Source organism: Otolemur garnettii, unplaced genomic scaffold (assembly GCF_000181295.1).
Source record: "Otolemur garnettii isolate 467f Iridium unplaced genomic scaffold, OtoGar3 scaffold00285, whole genome shotgun sequence".
Taxonomy (NCBI): Eukaryota; Metazoa; Chordata; class Mammalia; order Primates; family Galagidae; genus Otolemur; species Otolemur garnettii.
Window position 1 is genome coordinate 522,115 of NW_003852680.1, and position 14,516 is coordinate 536,630.

At 52.3% G+C, this 14,516-nt stretch overlaps 1 protein-coding gene across 1 annotated transcript in view; it reads left to right on the forward strand.

Moving 5' to 3' along the window:
• The first annotated feature begins 12,793 nt into the window (after positions 1-12,793).
• ARF1 (ADP ribosylation factor 1) overlaps positions 12,794-14,516 on the forward strand; it is a 16,685-nt gene continuing 14,962 nt past the window's right edge. The window contains exon 1 of the mRNA XM_003803193.2: positions 12,794-12,893. The gene's annotated coding sequence lies outside the window, so the exon portion shown is untranslated. The remainder of the gene's footprint in view (positions 12,894-14,516) is intronic.

Sequence of the window (14,516 nt, forward strand, 5' to 3'; positions counted from 1 at the left end):
GAGAGCCCTGGGCTGGAGGCCAGTGTCTGACAAGGGCTGACCCTGAGCTGGGACTGGTCTGTAAGGGGACCAGTCTGGGGAACATGGCCCCACCCCACATCTGAAGCCACCTGGGGTGACACCCAAGGCTCCAGAGACTGGTTTGGTGTCAGTCTTATAGCAGCCTGCTGGTACGCCTGGGAAGACTTCCAGAAGGAGGTGGGCATTAGGGCTCTCTTTCTATGGCTCTGTATTGCTGAGATCCCATCACTGTAGATGCCAGGACAAGGTAGGGTGCCAGTGGCAGCAGGAGAAGCCCTGATGAGGGACCCAAGCCCAGAGGCTGGGAGCTGCTATCTGGCCTGCTCGCCTGCCCCTCCTGCCCCACCAGCAGTAGGAGAGAGCTCAGGAGCTTGTCAGAAGGTGCTAATTGCTGTTTAGCTCCAAGCCAGCTCCTTGCTCGCTCTCTCTCCCGCTCTCTCTTTTTCATATTTGAGCTTCTAGAGCACACAGTAAACAGTCATTTGGCTCTTGGAGCTCTGCAAATTGGTGTTTATGGTGCTGGCATGAGGAAGACTCATCCACCCAAACACAGGCAGGCTGGGTGGGTCCCTTGGTCTAGCGGAGGAGCCCAGCCTGGCCTGATAGGCTGGGAATTGTGGTTAATCCAGGTGGTCTTCTAGGAAGAGGTGAGGCTTCTGTGGTAGGGAAGATGCTTAAGCTCGGCCCAAGTGCCTTGGGGATGCTCTGCATTCCAGCTCCCGCCAGGATCAGGGCTTAGCTGGCTTTATCCCAGGTCTCAGCTGTCCTCCAAGGATGACAGCAGGTGTCAGGACTATCAGCACACGCACCCCTTCCACCCCAGTGGCCAGTGTGGAATTATAGACAGGGATATGACTGGTGACCTTCCAGGCTTGGGCAGAAAGCCCAGGGTCTTGCTTGTGGAAGGTCTTGCTGGGAGAAGGGGGTTTCCTCAGCTGACAACCACCTTGCATGGGCCCTCCTGGATGCAGAGAGAGGGACTCCCTCTCCACCCCTGGAGCTACATTCCTGCTCAGCTCCCCCGGGCCTGCAGCCCACAGTGGCAATGCCTGGGAAAATAGGGAAGGCCATCTGATGTCTGGAGATGGGAGTAAACCCTGGAGATGACATGTGCTTCTTTCCAAATGTGAACTTCACTACCCAGGTCTGGGTCAGGGCCCTGCGGAGGACTGAGGCCAGCCAGGCTTCCTTGTGGTCCATCCTTCCTTTGTTCAAGAATTGTCCATGGTTCTCAGGGCCCACAGATGGAGTTTGAGTGTCACAGCCAACGTCCCTCACAATCTGATGTGACTCTGGCCTGCAACAAGCCTCTAATCTGTGGGGTGAAAACTTGCCCCAGTGCAGTCAACCCCCTTCAGCCCTTCAACTTCAGAATCTCCTGCACCACCTCTGCAACAGCCTTCTTAGCACCTTCCACAGGGGTCAGCATGCTCTAACCCTATTTCTCCCACATCCTGCTCTATGAACTTCAGTGGCTCCCACTGACCCCAAGATTACCAGCTCCAAGACTGGCACAGCCCACTTACTGCAGCCCAGGGCTGTCTCACAGAGAGTCATGAAAGCTAGTACCAGCCACACCTCAGGGGCCCCAAACCAAATGGACCCGTGCATGGCACCAGAGGGGGTGTTCTGATGATGTCACCCACAGCCTTGGCCTGTTCCAGGGATTGCTGACCAGAGTAAGCTTGGGAGCTCTGCCTGGCCGAGCTCACCGAAGTCTCTGCCACCATTCCCAGCTCCAAACAGATTCACCTTCCCCAATTCCAGCCCACTGGCAGGCTGGTGTGAGTTACATAGGAGCCCAGGGCCCTTAATAGAAGAAAGAGATGTGGGTGAGGGCACCTATAAATGTTCTCCACAGCTGACCATGTGAGGACAGTGCGAGGAGAACAGTGCAGTGGGGACAGTGCAGGTGGGGACAGTGTAGGGGACACTGCAGAAGGGGACAGTGCAGGCAGGGACTGTGCAGTGGAGATAGTGCAGTGGAGACAGTGCAGGTGAGAACATTACAGGTACAGGTGAGGACAGTGCAGGTGGTGACTGCACAGTGGGGACAGATCAGGTGGAGACAGTGCAGGAGGGATACTGAAATGGGGACAGTGCTGCTGGGCACAGTGCAGGTGAGACAGGATAAGTGGGCATACTACAGTGGGGACACGGCAGATAAGGATAGTGCAGTGGGAACAGTGCAGGTGAGGACAGTGGAGGTGGGGACAGTGGAGGTGGGGACAGTGCAGTGGGACACTGCACATGAAGGCAGTGCAGTAGAGACACTGCAGGTAAAGACAGTGTAGGTTGGGACAGTGCAGGTAGGACAGTGTAGGGAGGACAATGCAGGTGGGATCAGAGCGGTGGGGACAGTACAGGTGAGGACAGTGCAGTTGGACAGTGCAGGTGAGGACAATGCAGTGGGATGGTGCAGTTGGACAGTGCATGTGGGGACAGTGCAGGTGAAGCCAACGCAGCTGGAGCAGTGAAGTTGGGACAGTGCACATGGGGACAGTGTAGGTTGGAACAGTGCAGGTGAGGATGTTGCAGGTGGGACAGTGCAGTCTGGATAGAACATATGAGGACACTGCACTGGGGACAGAGCAGGTGAGCACAGTGCAGTGGGGACAGAGCAGGTGAGGACAATGCAGGAGGACAGGGCAGGTGAGGACAGCACAGGTGAGAGAGTTCAGTTGAGGACAATGTAGGTAGGGTAGTCCAGGTGGAGATGGGGCATGTAGGGACAGTGCAGGACTGTGCAATTTTTGCCTAACAGGTGCAACCACTCTCTGCATGGTTTATTTAGGTGAGAACTACAGACACAGCTCTTGGGCACCCTCCCTGCCTGTCTCTGTCACAGGCCTGCCTGGACTCCAAGAACACCAGGGGTTTCTCTTCAGCCCAGCTTTAGCTTCCCCTACACTGCACTCACCACAGCTAAGCCTGATCTGGGTCTTCCTGACCCAGCACTGCCTGAACATTGGACAGACAACCCCTCCACACACAAATTGCCCTTGACTTCATCTCTGTCCAGGAGGTTTTAAACTCCCTGTACTCAGGAGCCCAGGCTCCAAGGCAGTAGGCCATGGCATGATGCTGCATTGGCTCTTCCCGCTGGCCACAGAACAAGACCCCCATCCCTCCTTCCAGGGTTTCTCCCTGTGCCCCCTTCTCCTACAAACACTGTCTCCCTCACTGCAGAGATAGGAGGTCCCCAGGCTCACAATGCCTGTGGCTTCCCAACTGCCAGGCAGCACCCTTCCCTACCAACCTCCCTCCCGGGCAGCCAACCCTGCATGCATCTGCAGCACTGGCACCCTCCAGCACTCCTCTGACAGCCCTAATGAATTGAAGATGCTATCCTGAGAGAGGGGCTCCCAGGTGCCCACTAGGCCTGTGGAAGGAGGGCTGGGGAGCTGTAGGCATGTAGGCATGTAGGCAACACACGCACCCCCAGGGTGGAGGTCCAGGTCCTGACACAGGCAGGCCAGCCCCATCTGGAGCCTCTTGATGTCTGAGGAGCCGGCCCTGCCCTCCAGTGGTGGGAACATGGAGGCACATCAGAACTTCAGGGTATCTAGGACATTCACTCCCTTATTGAGACCAGAGTTGGGGGCTCCCTAGGGACACGCAGCAAAGAGCATGGAACTTGTCCCTTACCTCCCACCCATAATGCAGTGACAGGCAGGCTGAGCTGTTGGGGGCAATCTCTGGTACACAGTTTTGCCCATGTCCCTTGTACAGACCTTGGGCTCAGAGGCAGGGTGTGGGCTGTGGGCTGGCAGGCACTGGCGGCAGATGACAGGGAGACAGCGATGCCTTCAGCTGGGCTTTTTAATTAACCTCAACCAGCCCCTCCAAAAGGCTCCAATTAAGTGAAGAATGCAATGGCAGAGTGGGGTCAAACAGAGGGGTGAGTTTTAATTAAAGCACTGTGGCCTGGACAGGAGCGCCCCCACCCGACAGCCTCCTCCCCAGAGTTTGTACCAAAGGGTGGTCACGTGCCTCAGCAAGGCAGGTGATAACGAGTCCTGGCCTGCCTGCCCTCTGCTGGGCCTGGTGGTGCAAAGACCTCTTTCGTCCACCTGTGTATACTGCCCCAAGCCAGGCAGCCCTCTCTGGGCCACTGTCCTGACCCCTCTTGCCCCTGCCCTGAAATAATCCCATTCACTTGCTGGTTCAACAAGCATTTGCTGAGCGTTTATGGCATTGTCTACTGCAAAGGCAGACAAAAGCCATGTGACAAATAAATCTATCAAATGTGCATGTTTAATGGAAGAAAGTAGAGTGAGAGGCAGAAAAAAGCAGAGAGGGCTGTTTAGCCATTGCAGGAGGGAGAGAGGGAACTCACCTGAAGTGGGGACAAAGGATGCAAAGGCCCTGGGGCAGGAGCCTGGGTGGGGCTGAGGGGCTAAGCGACCCAAGGAGCCAGACTGAAGCCAGCAAGCAAGAATGGACGGGAAGATACACCAGAGAAGACATGTACACAGTCAACAAGTACATAGAAACGTAGTGTTAGCTCGGTGCCTGTGGCTCAAGTGGCTAAGGCACCAGCCACATACAACTAAGGTGACGGGTTCAAATCCAGCCCAGGCCTGCCAAACAACAATGATGGCTGCAACCAAAAAATAGCCAGGTGTTGTGGCGGGCGCCTGTGGTCCCAGCTACTTGGGAGGCAGAGGCAGGAGACTCATTTGAGCCCAGGAGTTGGAGGTTGCTGTGAGCTGTGATGCCACAGCACTCCACCCAGGGGGACAGCTTGAGGCTCTGTCTCAAAAAAAAAAAAAAAAGAAAGAAAAGAAAAGAACGTAGTGTCACCAGCCATTAGGTACACCAAAACCAAAATCACACAGGTACAGCTTACACCCATTAGCATGGCTATTATGAAAAACAAGAACAAAAACAAAAAACAGAAAAAAAATGTCACTGGGTGCAGTGGTGCAGCCACCTATAGTCCCAGTTACTCAGGAGACAAGGCAGGAGGATTGCTCAAGGCCTAGAGTACAAGGCCAGCCTGGGCAACATAGTAAGTCTCAAAAAAAAAAAAAAAACAGAGAAATAAAATACTAGTGAATAGATTCATTAAAACAAAATAAGCATTTGTGAGGACATAGAGAAATCAGAACCTGTACACACTGGTGGGAATGTAAAATGATGGGGCCACCAGGAAAAATAGCATAAAAGTTCCCCAAAAAATTAAAATAGAATCACCATATAATAAAGCAATTCACTTCTGAGTATGTATTCAAAAGGAAATTGAAGAGATATTTGCACACTCATGTTCACAGTAGATTATTATTTTACAATAGCCCAGAGGTAGAAATAACCCACTTGTCCACGGACAGATGAAGAGACAAACACCATGTGGTCCATCCACACCATGGAATATTATTCAGTCCAAAAAAGGAAAGAAACTCTGCCACATGCTATACCATGAATGGACCTTGAGGATATTATGGTCAGTGAAATAAGCCAGTCACAAAGAACGGTGGGTGCCAAGGGCTGGAGTATAGGGATTAGAGAGTTAGTGTTTTTTATTTGTTTGCTTGTTTGTTTTGAGACAGAATCTTGCTCTGTCATGTGGGCTACAGTACAGTGGTGACATCATAGCTTACCATAGCCTCAAACTTCCATGCTCAAGCAGTCTGTCTCAGTCTCCTGAGGACAGGTGCCTACCATCACACCTGGATAATTTTTCTATTTTTTTTTTTAGAGATGGAGTCTCGCGATGTTGGGTAGGCTGGTATCAAATTCCTGGCCTCAAGTGATCCTCCCATCTCAGCCTCCCAGAGTGCTGGGATTACAAGCATGAGTCATCATGCCCAGTTACAGTTAGTATTTAATCAGAATAGAGTTTCAGGTTGCTGCTAAACTAGACACTGAAAATGGTTACAATGGCAATTTTATATTATTATGAGTATTTTACCACAATTTTTTTTTTGGAGACAGAGTCTCACTTTGTCACCTTGGTAGAGTGCTGTAGTGTCATAGCTCACAGCAACCTCACACTCTTGGGCTCAAGTGATTTTCTTGCCTCAGCCTCCCAAGTAGCTGGGACTACAGGTTCCCGCCACATGCCCAGCTGTTTTTAAAGACAGGGTCTCGCTTTTGCTCAGTCTGGTCTCAAACCTGTGAGCTCAGACAATCCACCCACCTTGGCCTCCCAGAGTGTTAGGATTACAGGTGTGACCCACTGTGCCCAGCTGCATAATTTTTTAATGAGAAAAAAAAATAATTCAAGGAGAGGCCAAATGGCAGAGGGCCATGGGCACTGGGTATTTCCACTTTGGTGAATAGGGGTCTACATGGGGCATCTGAGCGGAGACAATTGCCAGGTTCAAGGTCCCCATGAGTCCTCTCCACATTGTACAGTGGGACGTGCCCCAGGATTGCAGGCCAGATATTCAAGAGTCCCCGAACAAGATGACCCAGCATCCTGACCTGTGCCTGCAACCAAGGGCAGTGGAAGAGTGGGGTGGGGGCTATGGCAGATACATGCATCTTTCCCCTGTGGCTACCCAGCTTTGTTCAGGGCAGTTTTGCAAGAACCACCACTACAGAACTGATATTCTCCACACCTGGCTTCCTCTAGACACACACCTTCCTGCCTTTGGGTGACAATGAATGCAAGACCAGGGGTCTTTTCCATGCCACCATGAGCCCTGTCACTTGCCCAAGAGAGCCAGGCTCCCTGCCTGGCAACCCTGCTTGTGCCCTCAAATGTGAGCACCCAAGGACTCCCCACTCCCAAGAAGCCTAATGCCAGGGGTTCTCCTTGGTTTTGCCAGGTACTCTAAGTAGGATGTGCCCAGGAAAGGACCAGTGCAATCCCAAGAGGTGTCTTTTAGAGATAAGCAGTCCTGAGCCTCACACTAGACCAGCTGCCCAAACTGGGCAGGCAAGGCAGCCAGAAGAGGTGGCAGGAAATCTGGTGACCCTGTGGCTGCCATGTGGTGCAGAGACCATGTAGAGAGGCCCAGAGTGGAGTGTACAAGGGGTTCCCACCCTTTTAGCTCCCAGACAGTTGGGAGTCCCAGAACAGGCACCAGCCAAGTGAATGAAGAAGCCTGTTGAAAGTCTGTTTAGCCTCTTGCATACCTATAGTAATGGTAGCTCACTGCTGAGGGGCTCCTACACAGTCCCTGAGTGGTATCTCCAGTTGGTTTCTTTGCAGAATCCCAGGACCTGACATCCAGCCTGGAAAGAGATAGGGGAGGCCTCTCTCCCCACTCCTTGCAGGATCCCACAGGATCATGGATCTGTGCTGGCCCACCCAGGTCCAGCCAGAATGGGAACGAACTCTAAGTAGGAGAGAAGGCAGAGGGCATTAAAAACAGGAAGAGGTGTTCCATGTGGATAGTTGAAGCCTAGGATCTATGTGTGCCATATGGAGGACAAGAGTTGCAGGAGATGGAGGTGCTCTAAATCTTTCAGGTATGGGTTACACCAATATATTCATTTCTCAAAGCTCATTGGATCCTACACTTAATATATGATAATATGTGCATATATATGAGGTCTGACAGTTAAGTTTACAAACTTGCCACTGTGCACTTATATTGGCAGCATTGTACAAACAACTTGGTAAGGTTTCATAAGCTTGGTATGTCAGGGTCTCACAATTGTGTTCACATCAATGTGTACCAGTGGATTGCTGAGTGGCATTCATTATTGTTGTTGCATGGTTTTGTGTGTCATCACAAGAATGTGAAAACTTGAATTAGAGCAGCAAACATTTGTAAATTTCTTGTTAAACTTGGCAAGAGTAGAAATAAAATCAGGAACATGTTAGTTCAAGTTTATAGGGATAATGCCATGAGGAAAACAACAGTGTACAAGGCTGGGCGCAGTGGCTCATGCCTGTAATCCTAGCACTCTGGGAGGCCAAGGCGGGTGGATTGCCTGAGCTCATGAGTTCAAGACCAGCCTGAGCAAGAGAGAGAGAGACCCTGTCTCTAAAAATAGCCAGGTGTTGTGGCACACGCCTGTAATCCCAGCTACTCAGGAGACTGAGGCAAGAGGATCACGAGGATCACTCGAGCCTAAGAGTTTGAGGTTGCTTTTTCCTTTTATAAATGGAGATATAATTTTCATACAATGACATGCATGTAAAGAGGTCTGACAATTAAGTTCCTGAACTCATACTAGGAAAAGTGCTATATACCTCATCGCTGACTATCACAGCACTCTACTGGGGACGACAAAGTGAGGTTCTGTCTCAAAAAAAAAAAAAAGAAAGAAAGAAAGAAAAGAAAATGATGGACAAACAGACTAAATGTGTTTCTGAGGGGGCGAGAAAGCATCATTGATGAAGAAAGGTCAGAACAGCCAGTAATGAGAAGAACTGATGAAAACATTGCAAAAATTCATTGAATTGTGTCAAAATTGTAGGCTGACCATGAGAAGCATAGCAGACCAAGTAAACATCAATAGAGAAACAGGAAAATTTTAACACTGAAAATCTTGGCCAGCAACTCATGGCTCTGCATCACGACAATGCACCATGGCTGGGCACGGTGGTTCACACCTGCAATCCTACCACTCTGGGAGGCCAAGAAGGAAAGATCCTTGAACTCAGCTCAGGAGTTTGAGAACAGCCTTAAGAACAAGACCCCATCTCTACTAAAAATGGAAAAAATTAGCCAGGCATTGTGGCAGGACCTGTAGTCCCAGCTACTCAGGAGGCTGATGCAGGAGAATCACTGGATCCAGGAATTTGAGGTTGCTATGAGTTAGGCCAATGCCACTGCACTCTATTCCTGGTGACAGAATGAGACTGTCTCAAAAAAAAAAAAAAAAAGTACCAGCTCACACAACACTGTCTATGAGGGAGTTTTTACCCAAACAAATAACGATACTGGAACACCCTACCTACTCACCTGACCTGGCCCTCAATGTCTTTTTTCTTTACTCCCAAATAAAGTAAATATTAAAGACACTTTGATGACATTCAGGACATCAACAGTAACCAAACAACAGTTGTTTTGTTTTTTGAGACACAGTCTCACTCTGTTGCCCTGGGTAGAGTGCCACGGCATCATAGCTCACAGCAACCTCAAACTCTTGTGCTTAAGCAATCCTCTTGCCTCAGCCTCCCAAGTAGCTGGGACTACAGATCCCCACTACAATGCTTGGCTAATGTTTTCTACTTTTAATAGAGATAGGGTCTGGCTCTTGGTCGGGCTCGTCCTGAATTCCTGAGCTCACGCGAACCATCCACTTTTGCCTCCCAGAGTGTTAGGATGACAGGCGTGAGCCATTGCGTCAGGCACAACAATAGCTTTGATGGCCTTTCAGAAAAAGAGTTTCAAAATTGCTTTGATGGGTGGACTGGGCGCTGGCATCAGTGCATAGCTTCCCAAGAGGAGTACTTTACAGGTGACCATAGTGATATTCAGTGATGGGGTATATAGCACTTTCCCTAGCATGACTTCAGGAACTTAATTGTCAGACCTCTTTACATGCATATCATTGTATGAAAATTATATCTCCATTTATAAGAGGAAAATCCCCATATGAGAGCTCAAGAGCCACTGTCTGGCCCTACAGCCTCAGTTTTCTCTTCTGCAAGGGGTAGGGTGGAGACTGTAGAGAGGAGTGGCTAGCCCTGGGACTCTAGGACAGAATAAAATGTTTCTCCAGCAGGATGGGAGTTTACAGTGGTCTCTCCAGGACTTGGGCTTACAGGATGGTGGGGCTGAGTGCCCAGAAAACAGGTCCCCAAGACCTGGGGCAGAGATCAGTGACCCACTCAGAGAGTGCTGGCCACTCTCTGTGGGGTGGACCAGAGCTGGTCTATATAAGACGGTGCCCACAGCCACAGATTTAGCCCCTTCCTTCCAGCAAGGCCAGATCAATCCAGCAGATGTGTCTGTGGCTGACTGCAGCGGGGGCTGGGGCCTGCTGTCTCTTCCCCAGTGACTCCACTTAAACATTTTCAAGGGGCAAGTGGCCCATGACTGGACTGTCCAAGTTCAGTGCAGGGAGGAGACATGCGTGTGCATGATAGGGACCAGCCTAGCCAACTGGTAAGGCTTCACTAACGCCTAAGATAATCGACGTAACATGACAGAAGAAACATAGACTGTTATCAAACGCTTTGTGTGGCCTGTCACTTTGGGGGTGACAGGTATTTTATTAATGGGGAAGTAGATCAGTCCATGGACATGGACATCGCAACTTCTACTCTTAGCAGCTGAAGTGAAAAGATTGGAACACCTTTGTAATTTCACCTGAGCACGGAAGGGGTGTGTACACAATATTTCCAGATTTCCTCCAACAACTGTGACTGAGACAAAAAGGTCTGAGTTTTCTATTGGCCACAAAACCCACAGGTCCTGCTATCACTGCTGCATTCAGAATGGGAGGAAATGCTAAACGCTAATCAGAGGTTAATAAAACCCAAAGGAATACTTCTGGGCACCCTGACCTTGGTTGCCTCAACTTGCAGCTCTATGCCTGCCCACCCAGGTGTGAAGTAAGGCCAGGAGCAGTCCCTGTAGCAGGAGCTGGCCTGCCGGGAGAAACAAAGTCCCCTGAGAGCTGAATCTGGGGCAGGGGGCGTGCATAGCTGTAGACATTCATCTGAGAGGAAGGGCTGATGTGAGATGAGGAAACTGAGGCTATAGCAAGTATAAGGAGAAACAGGTGATGTTCTAAAAGAACCAAAAATGGAAGCAGACCCTTGGATTCTTCTTAGAGTCATCCATACCTTGATCCTTAGGGCCACTGTATAGATAGAATGGACAAGCCCACCCCCTGCTGGCCACTGGCTTCATGAACAACTTGAGCAGCCCAGACTGGCCCTGGACCCTGGCCACTCTGCAGTCAAAACAGCTGTCATCAATCTTGTGGCAGCTCCAAGAGTGACCGCCCAGAGGGTGGGCTTTGGAGACAGGTCTGGAGGAAGGGGGAACAGGGCCCAACAGAATGAAGAGAGTAGTCTTCTTCCTACTCCACTTCTAGGAAAGTCTTTGAGGGTGTAAAGTTCTCTCTACAACCAGAGACAGGAGGGCAAAATACAGGAGGCTCTGAGCCTTCTGCGGGGTAGAGTAGGCAGAGTGGCTTTGTGGGGGCAGAGTGGTGCATGAATCCCCAGAGAGGTGGACTCCAGCCTACCCAATTTGGAGCAGTGCTGGAGTACCCAGTGCAGTAGTGAGCTCCTCATCACTAGAAGAATTCAAGTTAACACTGCACCCTGCAGAGGGCACCAAAGTGCCTATCTTCCAAGAGGCCAGGGAAAGATCAATTGCTGACATGCAAGGAGAATGGAGATGGGTGGGGGTCTGTCAAGCTCCAGAGGGCTCCATCCTAGGTGATGAAGACACTCCATTTGTCCTGGTGGTGGGGCCAAACCAGGAGCACAGAATCAGGAGGAAGGTACATTTCTTAACCCTGCAGTTGGGCACACAGGAATCTGTTTTAATATTTTTTAAAACTGTGTATCTTACATATACTCCTTCCCTTCTGTATTTTTTCATGGTTTTATTATTATTTTTTTAAATTCTTTTTGAGACAAAGTCTCAGAGTCTGTCGCCCTGGGTAAAATGAGGTTGCTATGGCTCACAGCAACCTCAAATTCTTGGGCTTGAGCCCTCTTGCCTCAGTCTCCGGAGCAGCTGGGACTATAGGAGCCTGCCACAACGCCTGGCTAGTTTTTCTATTTTTAGAAAAGACAGGGTCTTGCTCTTGCTCAGGCTGGTCTTGAACTCCCGAACTCAAGCACTCCACCAGCCTCCGCCTCCCAAAGTGCTAGGACTACAGGCGTAACCCACTGCGCCCAGCCTAAAAAAAATTTTTAAGAAAGGGAAAGTGAGTTCTAGTGTCCACACTGTTCCTACTGGGCGACCCTGGGGCTGAGCCCCTGTGGATGTCCAGCACGGCACAGCTCTGTCACCAGGCATAGGAAGCCAGCACCACCAAGTTCCACAGGGAGTCCCTGGCCCAGACAAGTCCCCCAACCCCAGCTTGATGGAGGCAAGATTTGAGCCAGAGCCCCATGAAGGGGAAAAGATGGCATTCAAGGACCATCGTGGCCTCTAGGCAGGTGCAGCCCAGAGGGAGCTCGAGCTCAGGAGGTCCTGGCCAGCAGAGTCCTATGAGGTATGCCCTCCCCAGTGGACTGGTTGGGTGACAGGGACAGAGGTGGAGAGGGGGACAGGAGCCCTTCACCTAGACAAAATAAGGTGATTCCTACCCTCCCGAACACAAAGGGCACTAAGCTGCAAAGACATTCTTCCCTCCCTTGGGTATTAGTTTTGCCAACCCCTCCCAGGAGCACAAGGGAGGGTCAGCTTCATGCCTGCAGCACGTGGAGAGGGTCCCACAACGGTCCTCTATCCCCTTCTGACCTACCTGGGGGACTTTCTAGCAAAGGGGGATCCTCCACCTCACCCGGAACTCAGTTAAGTCCATCCCATCAAAGGCCGCCCTGACCACCCTCCCCGGCAACCCTGTCACCAAGTCAGGTCGGTTTTCTGCTGTCCCTCACTGATCACCCTCCTTGCAGGGACATCTTCTGGCCCTTTGTTTTATCCGTGGCCTGCTCTCTGGTGTCAGAGGCTTGCTCGGGACTAACCCAAACCTCAGTCTCCACATCTGCGAAACGGACGCCTTCCACGAGGACGCGCAGACGCAAACTCCAGGCTGGAGGTGAGCGCCTTGCCCCGGGGCGCGTGCGCACCAGGACCGCGGTTCCGGGGCCCGCCCCCTGCAGACCGCCCGGAGACAGGGCGCGTGCGCCTGAGCGAACTGTGGGCGGGGTCTCCAGCGGGCACGGCCCCTTCCCGGCGCACTCCGCGGCCGCTGGGCTGACGTGGCCGCCGTCAGAGCCGCCATCTTGTGGGAGCAAAACCAACGCCTGGCTCCGAGCTGCAGCCGCTGAGGTGAGGGTGCGGGGGCAGGCTGGGGGTCCAGGCGAGGCCGGGGCACAGGGGAGAGGCAGGACTGGCATAGGGTCTCCTTGATTACCGCGGTGGTGGGGCTGAGCTGGGGGCGGGCGAGGCGAGGCTGGGCTGGGCCGGGGTCGCGGCCAGGCGGCGGGGGCGGGCTGAGCCCGGCGCGAAGGGCTAGGGGGATTCTCGCGGCCCTGGGCGTCTACTCCGGCCTCCCTAGTCCCTTCTGGGTGCCCCTGTCCCCGACTGCCTCCGCCCGGAAGTCCTCCCAGGAGGTCGGTTGCGCCCCCAACAAGCCCCAGTTTCCTGCTTTCCTGCCCCGCTGCCCGCAGGCCGCCCTTCGGGGGAGGGGGCAGGGTAGCCGGCTGCCGGGGCCTGGGGAGCGCTGGGTCTCCCTCTCCCCGAGGGTGGGCAACCGAGCGGCCTCCGGGCGTGCCCCTGATCTTGGGGCCCGGGAAACTGAGGCTGGGGCGGCCACGAGACGTCGTCAAGGTCACGTAGGTGGTGAGGGCCGGCACCTCGGTCTCCGGACTCTGGTTCCTGTTTGTTGGGGGCTCGGGAGCTGGGGGAGGGGCAGGTCGGCGGGGACCCTGAGCTCTGTCGGGGCTGCTGCAAGGGTTCCTACGAGAGCCCATCCGCAGAGCTTCAGGAAAAATCCTGAGTAACCCTCTTCCCTTGCCTGACCCCGCCGCGAGACGCGATTTGGGGTTGGCACTCAAGGCCCCGGTAGCCTCACAGTGCTGGTTGATCCTTATTTCAACCCCAAGGTGGTTTCCTTGACCGTCGCCCGGGCGTAGATAAGAACACCTCATCCGAGCTGGTGAATGTTTAACCTGCCTGCGAAACAACACGGTCGCAGACTCTGGGCAGCCTCGACTGCAGAGGCCAGACCCGTCGCTTTTTCCTTACACATCCGGTGTAGTTACGGCGTGTGAGATTGTAGTTGGACAGTGGTCCTGTAGCCGGAGTATTAGATAACTGAATCGGACGGCAGCCCCAGGCCAGGTGGCACTTTCACCTTCCGTCCAGACAGCGAGGTGCTGCTCTGCAGGAAAGGAGCAGAATTGCACAGGGGCACGAAAGAGAGGTTGGTCGGAGGCTTTGGGTAGTCTCTGGATATGGTTGATGTCCCTGCCAGTGTTGGAAGTGGGTAGTTATAGTTCCTTCTTGTTTCAGAACTAGTGGTCAGCATTTTTCCCTGCCGGCTGTTTGCACGGCTGTGGTTCTGGCGTTTTCCGCAGTATGTCGGGGAGGAGTGTGAGATGCCACGGTGCGGTTGTGTGCCCGCCCCTGTGGCCCTCTGTTGCAGCAGTAACCAGGGTCTAACGTGTGACTGCACAGATTGTGCCTTCACTAAATTTGAATTTTCAGTAGCACTGCCAGGAGTAGCCAGAACTGTAAGATCCTGAAATGCGGTGGTTTGTTAGCTGGGTCCAAAACTGAGAGGAATTGAGTGAGTGTAAATGTTAGTCAAAAGTAAATCTGGTCAGCTACACCATTACACGTTTCTTTTCTCAAGTTTTTACATGTTGGTAGGCAGGAAAATATCTGTCCCTTGTCTTCAAGTGTGTCTTGTTGACAATAAACCCAGATCACTGTAGCAGTAGGAATATG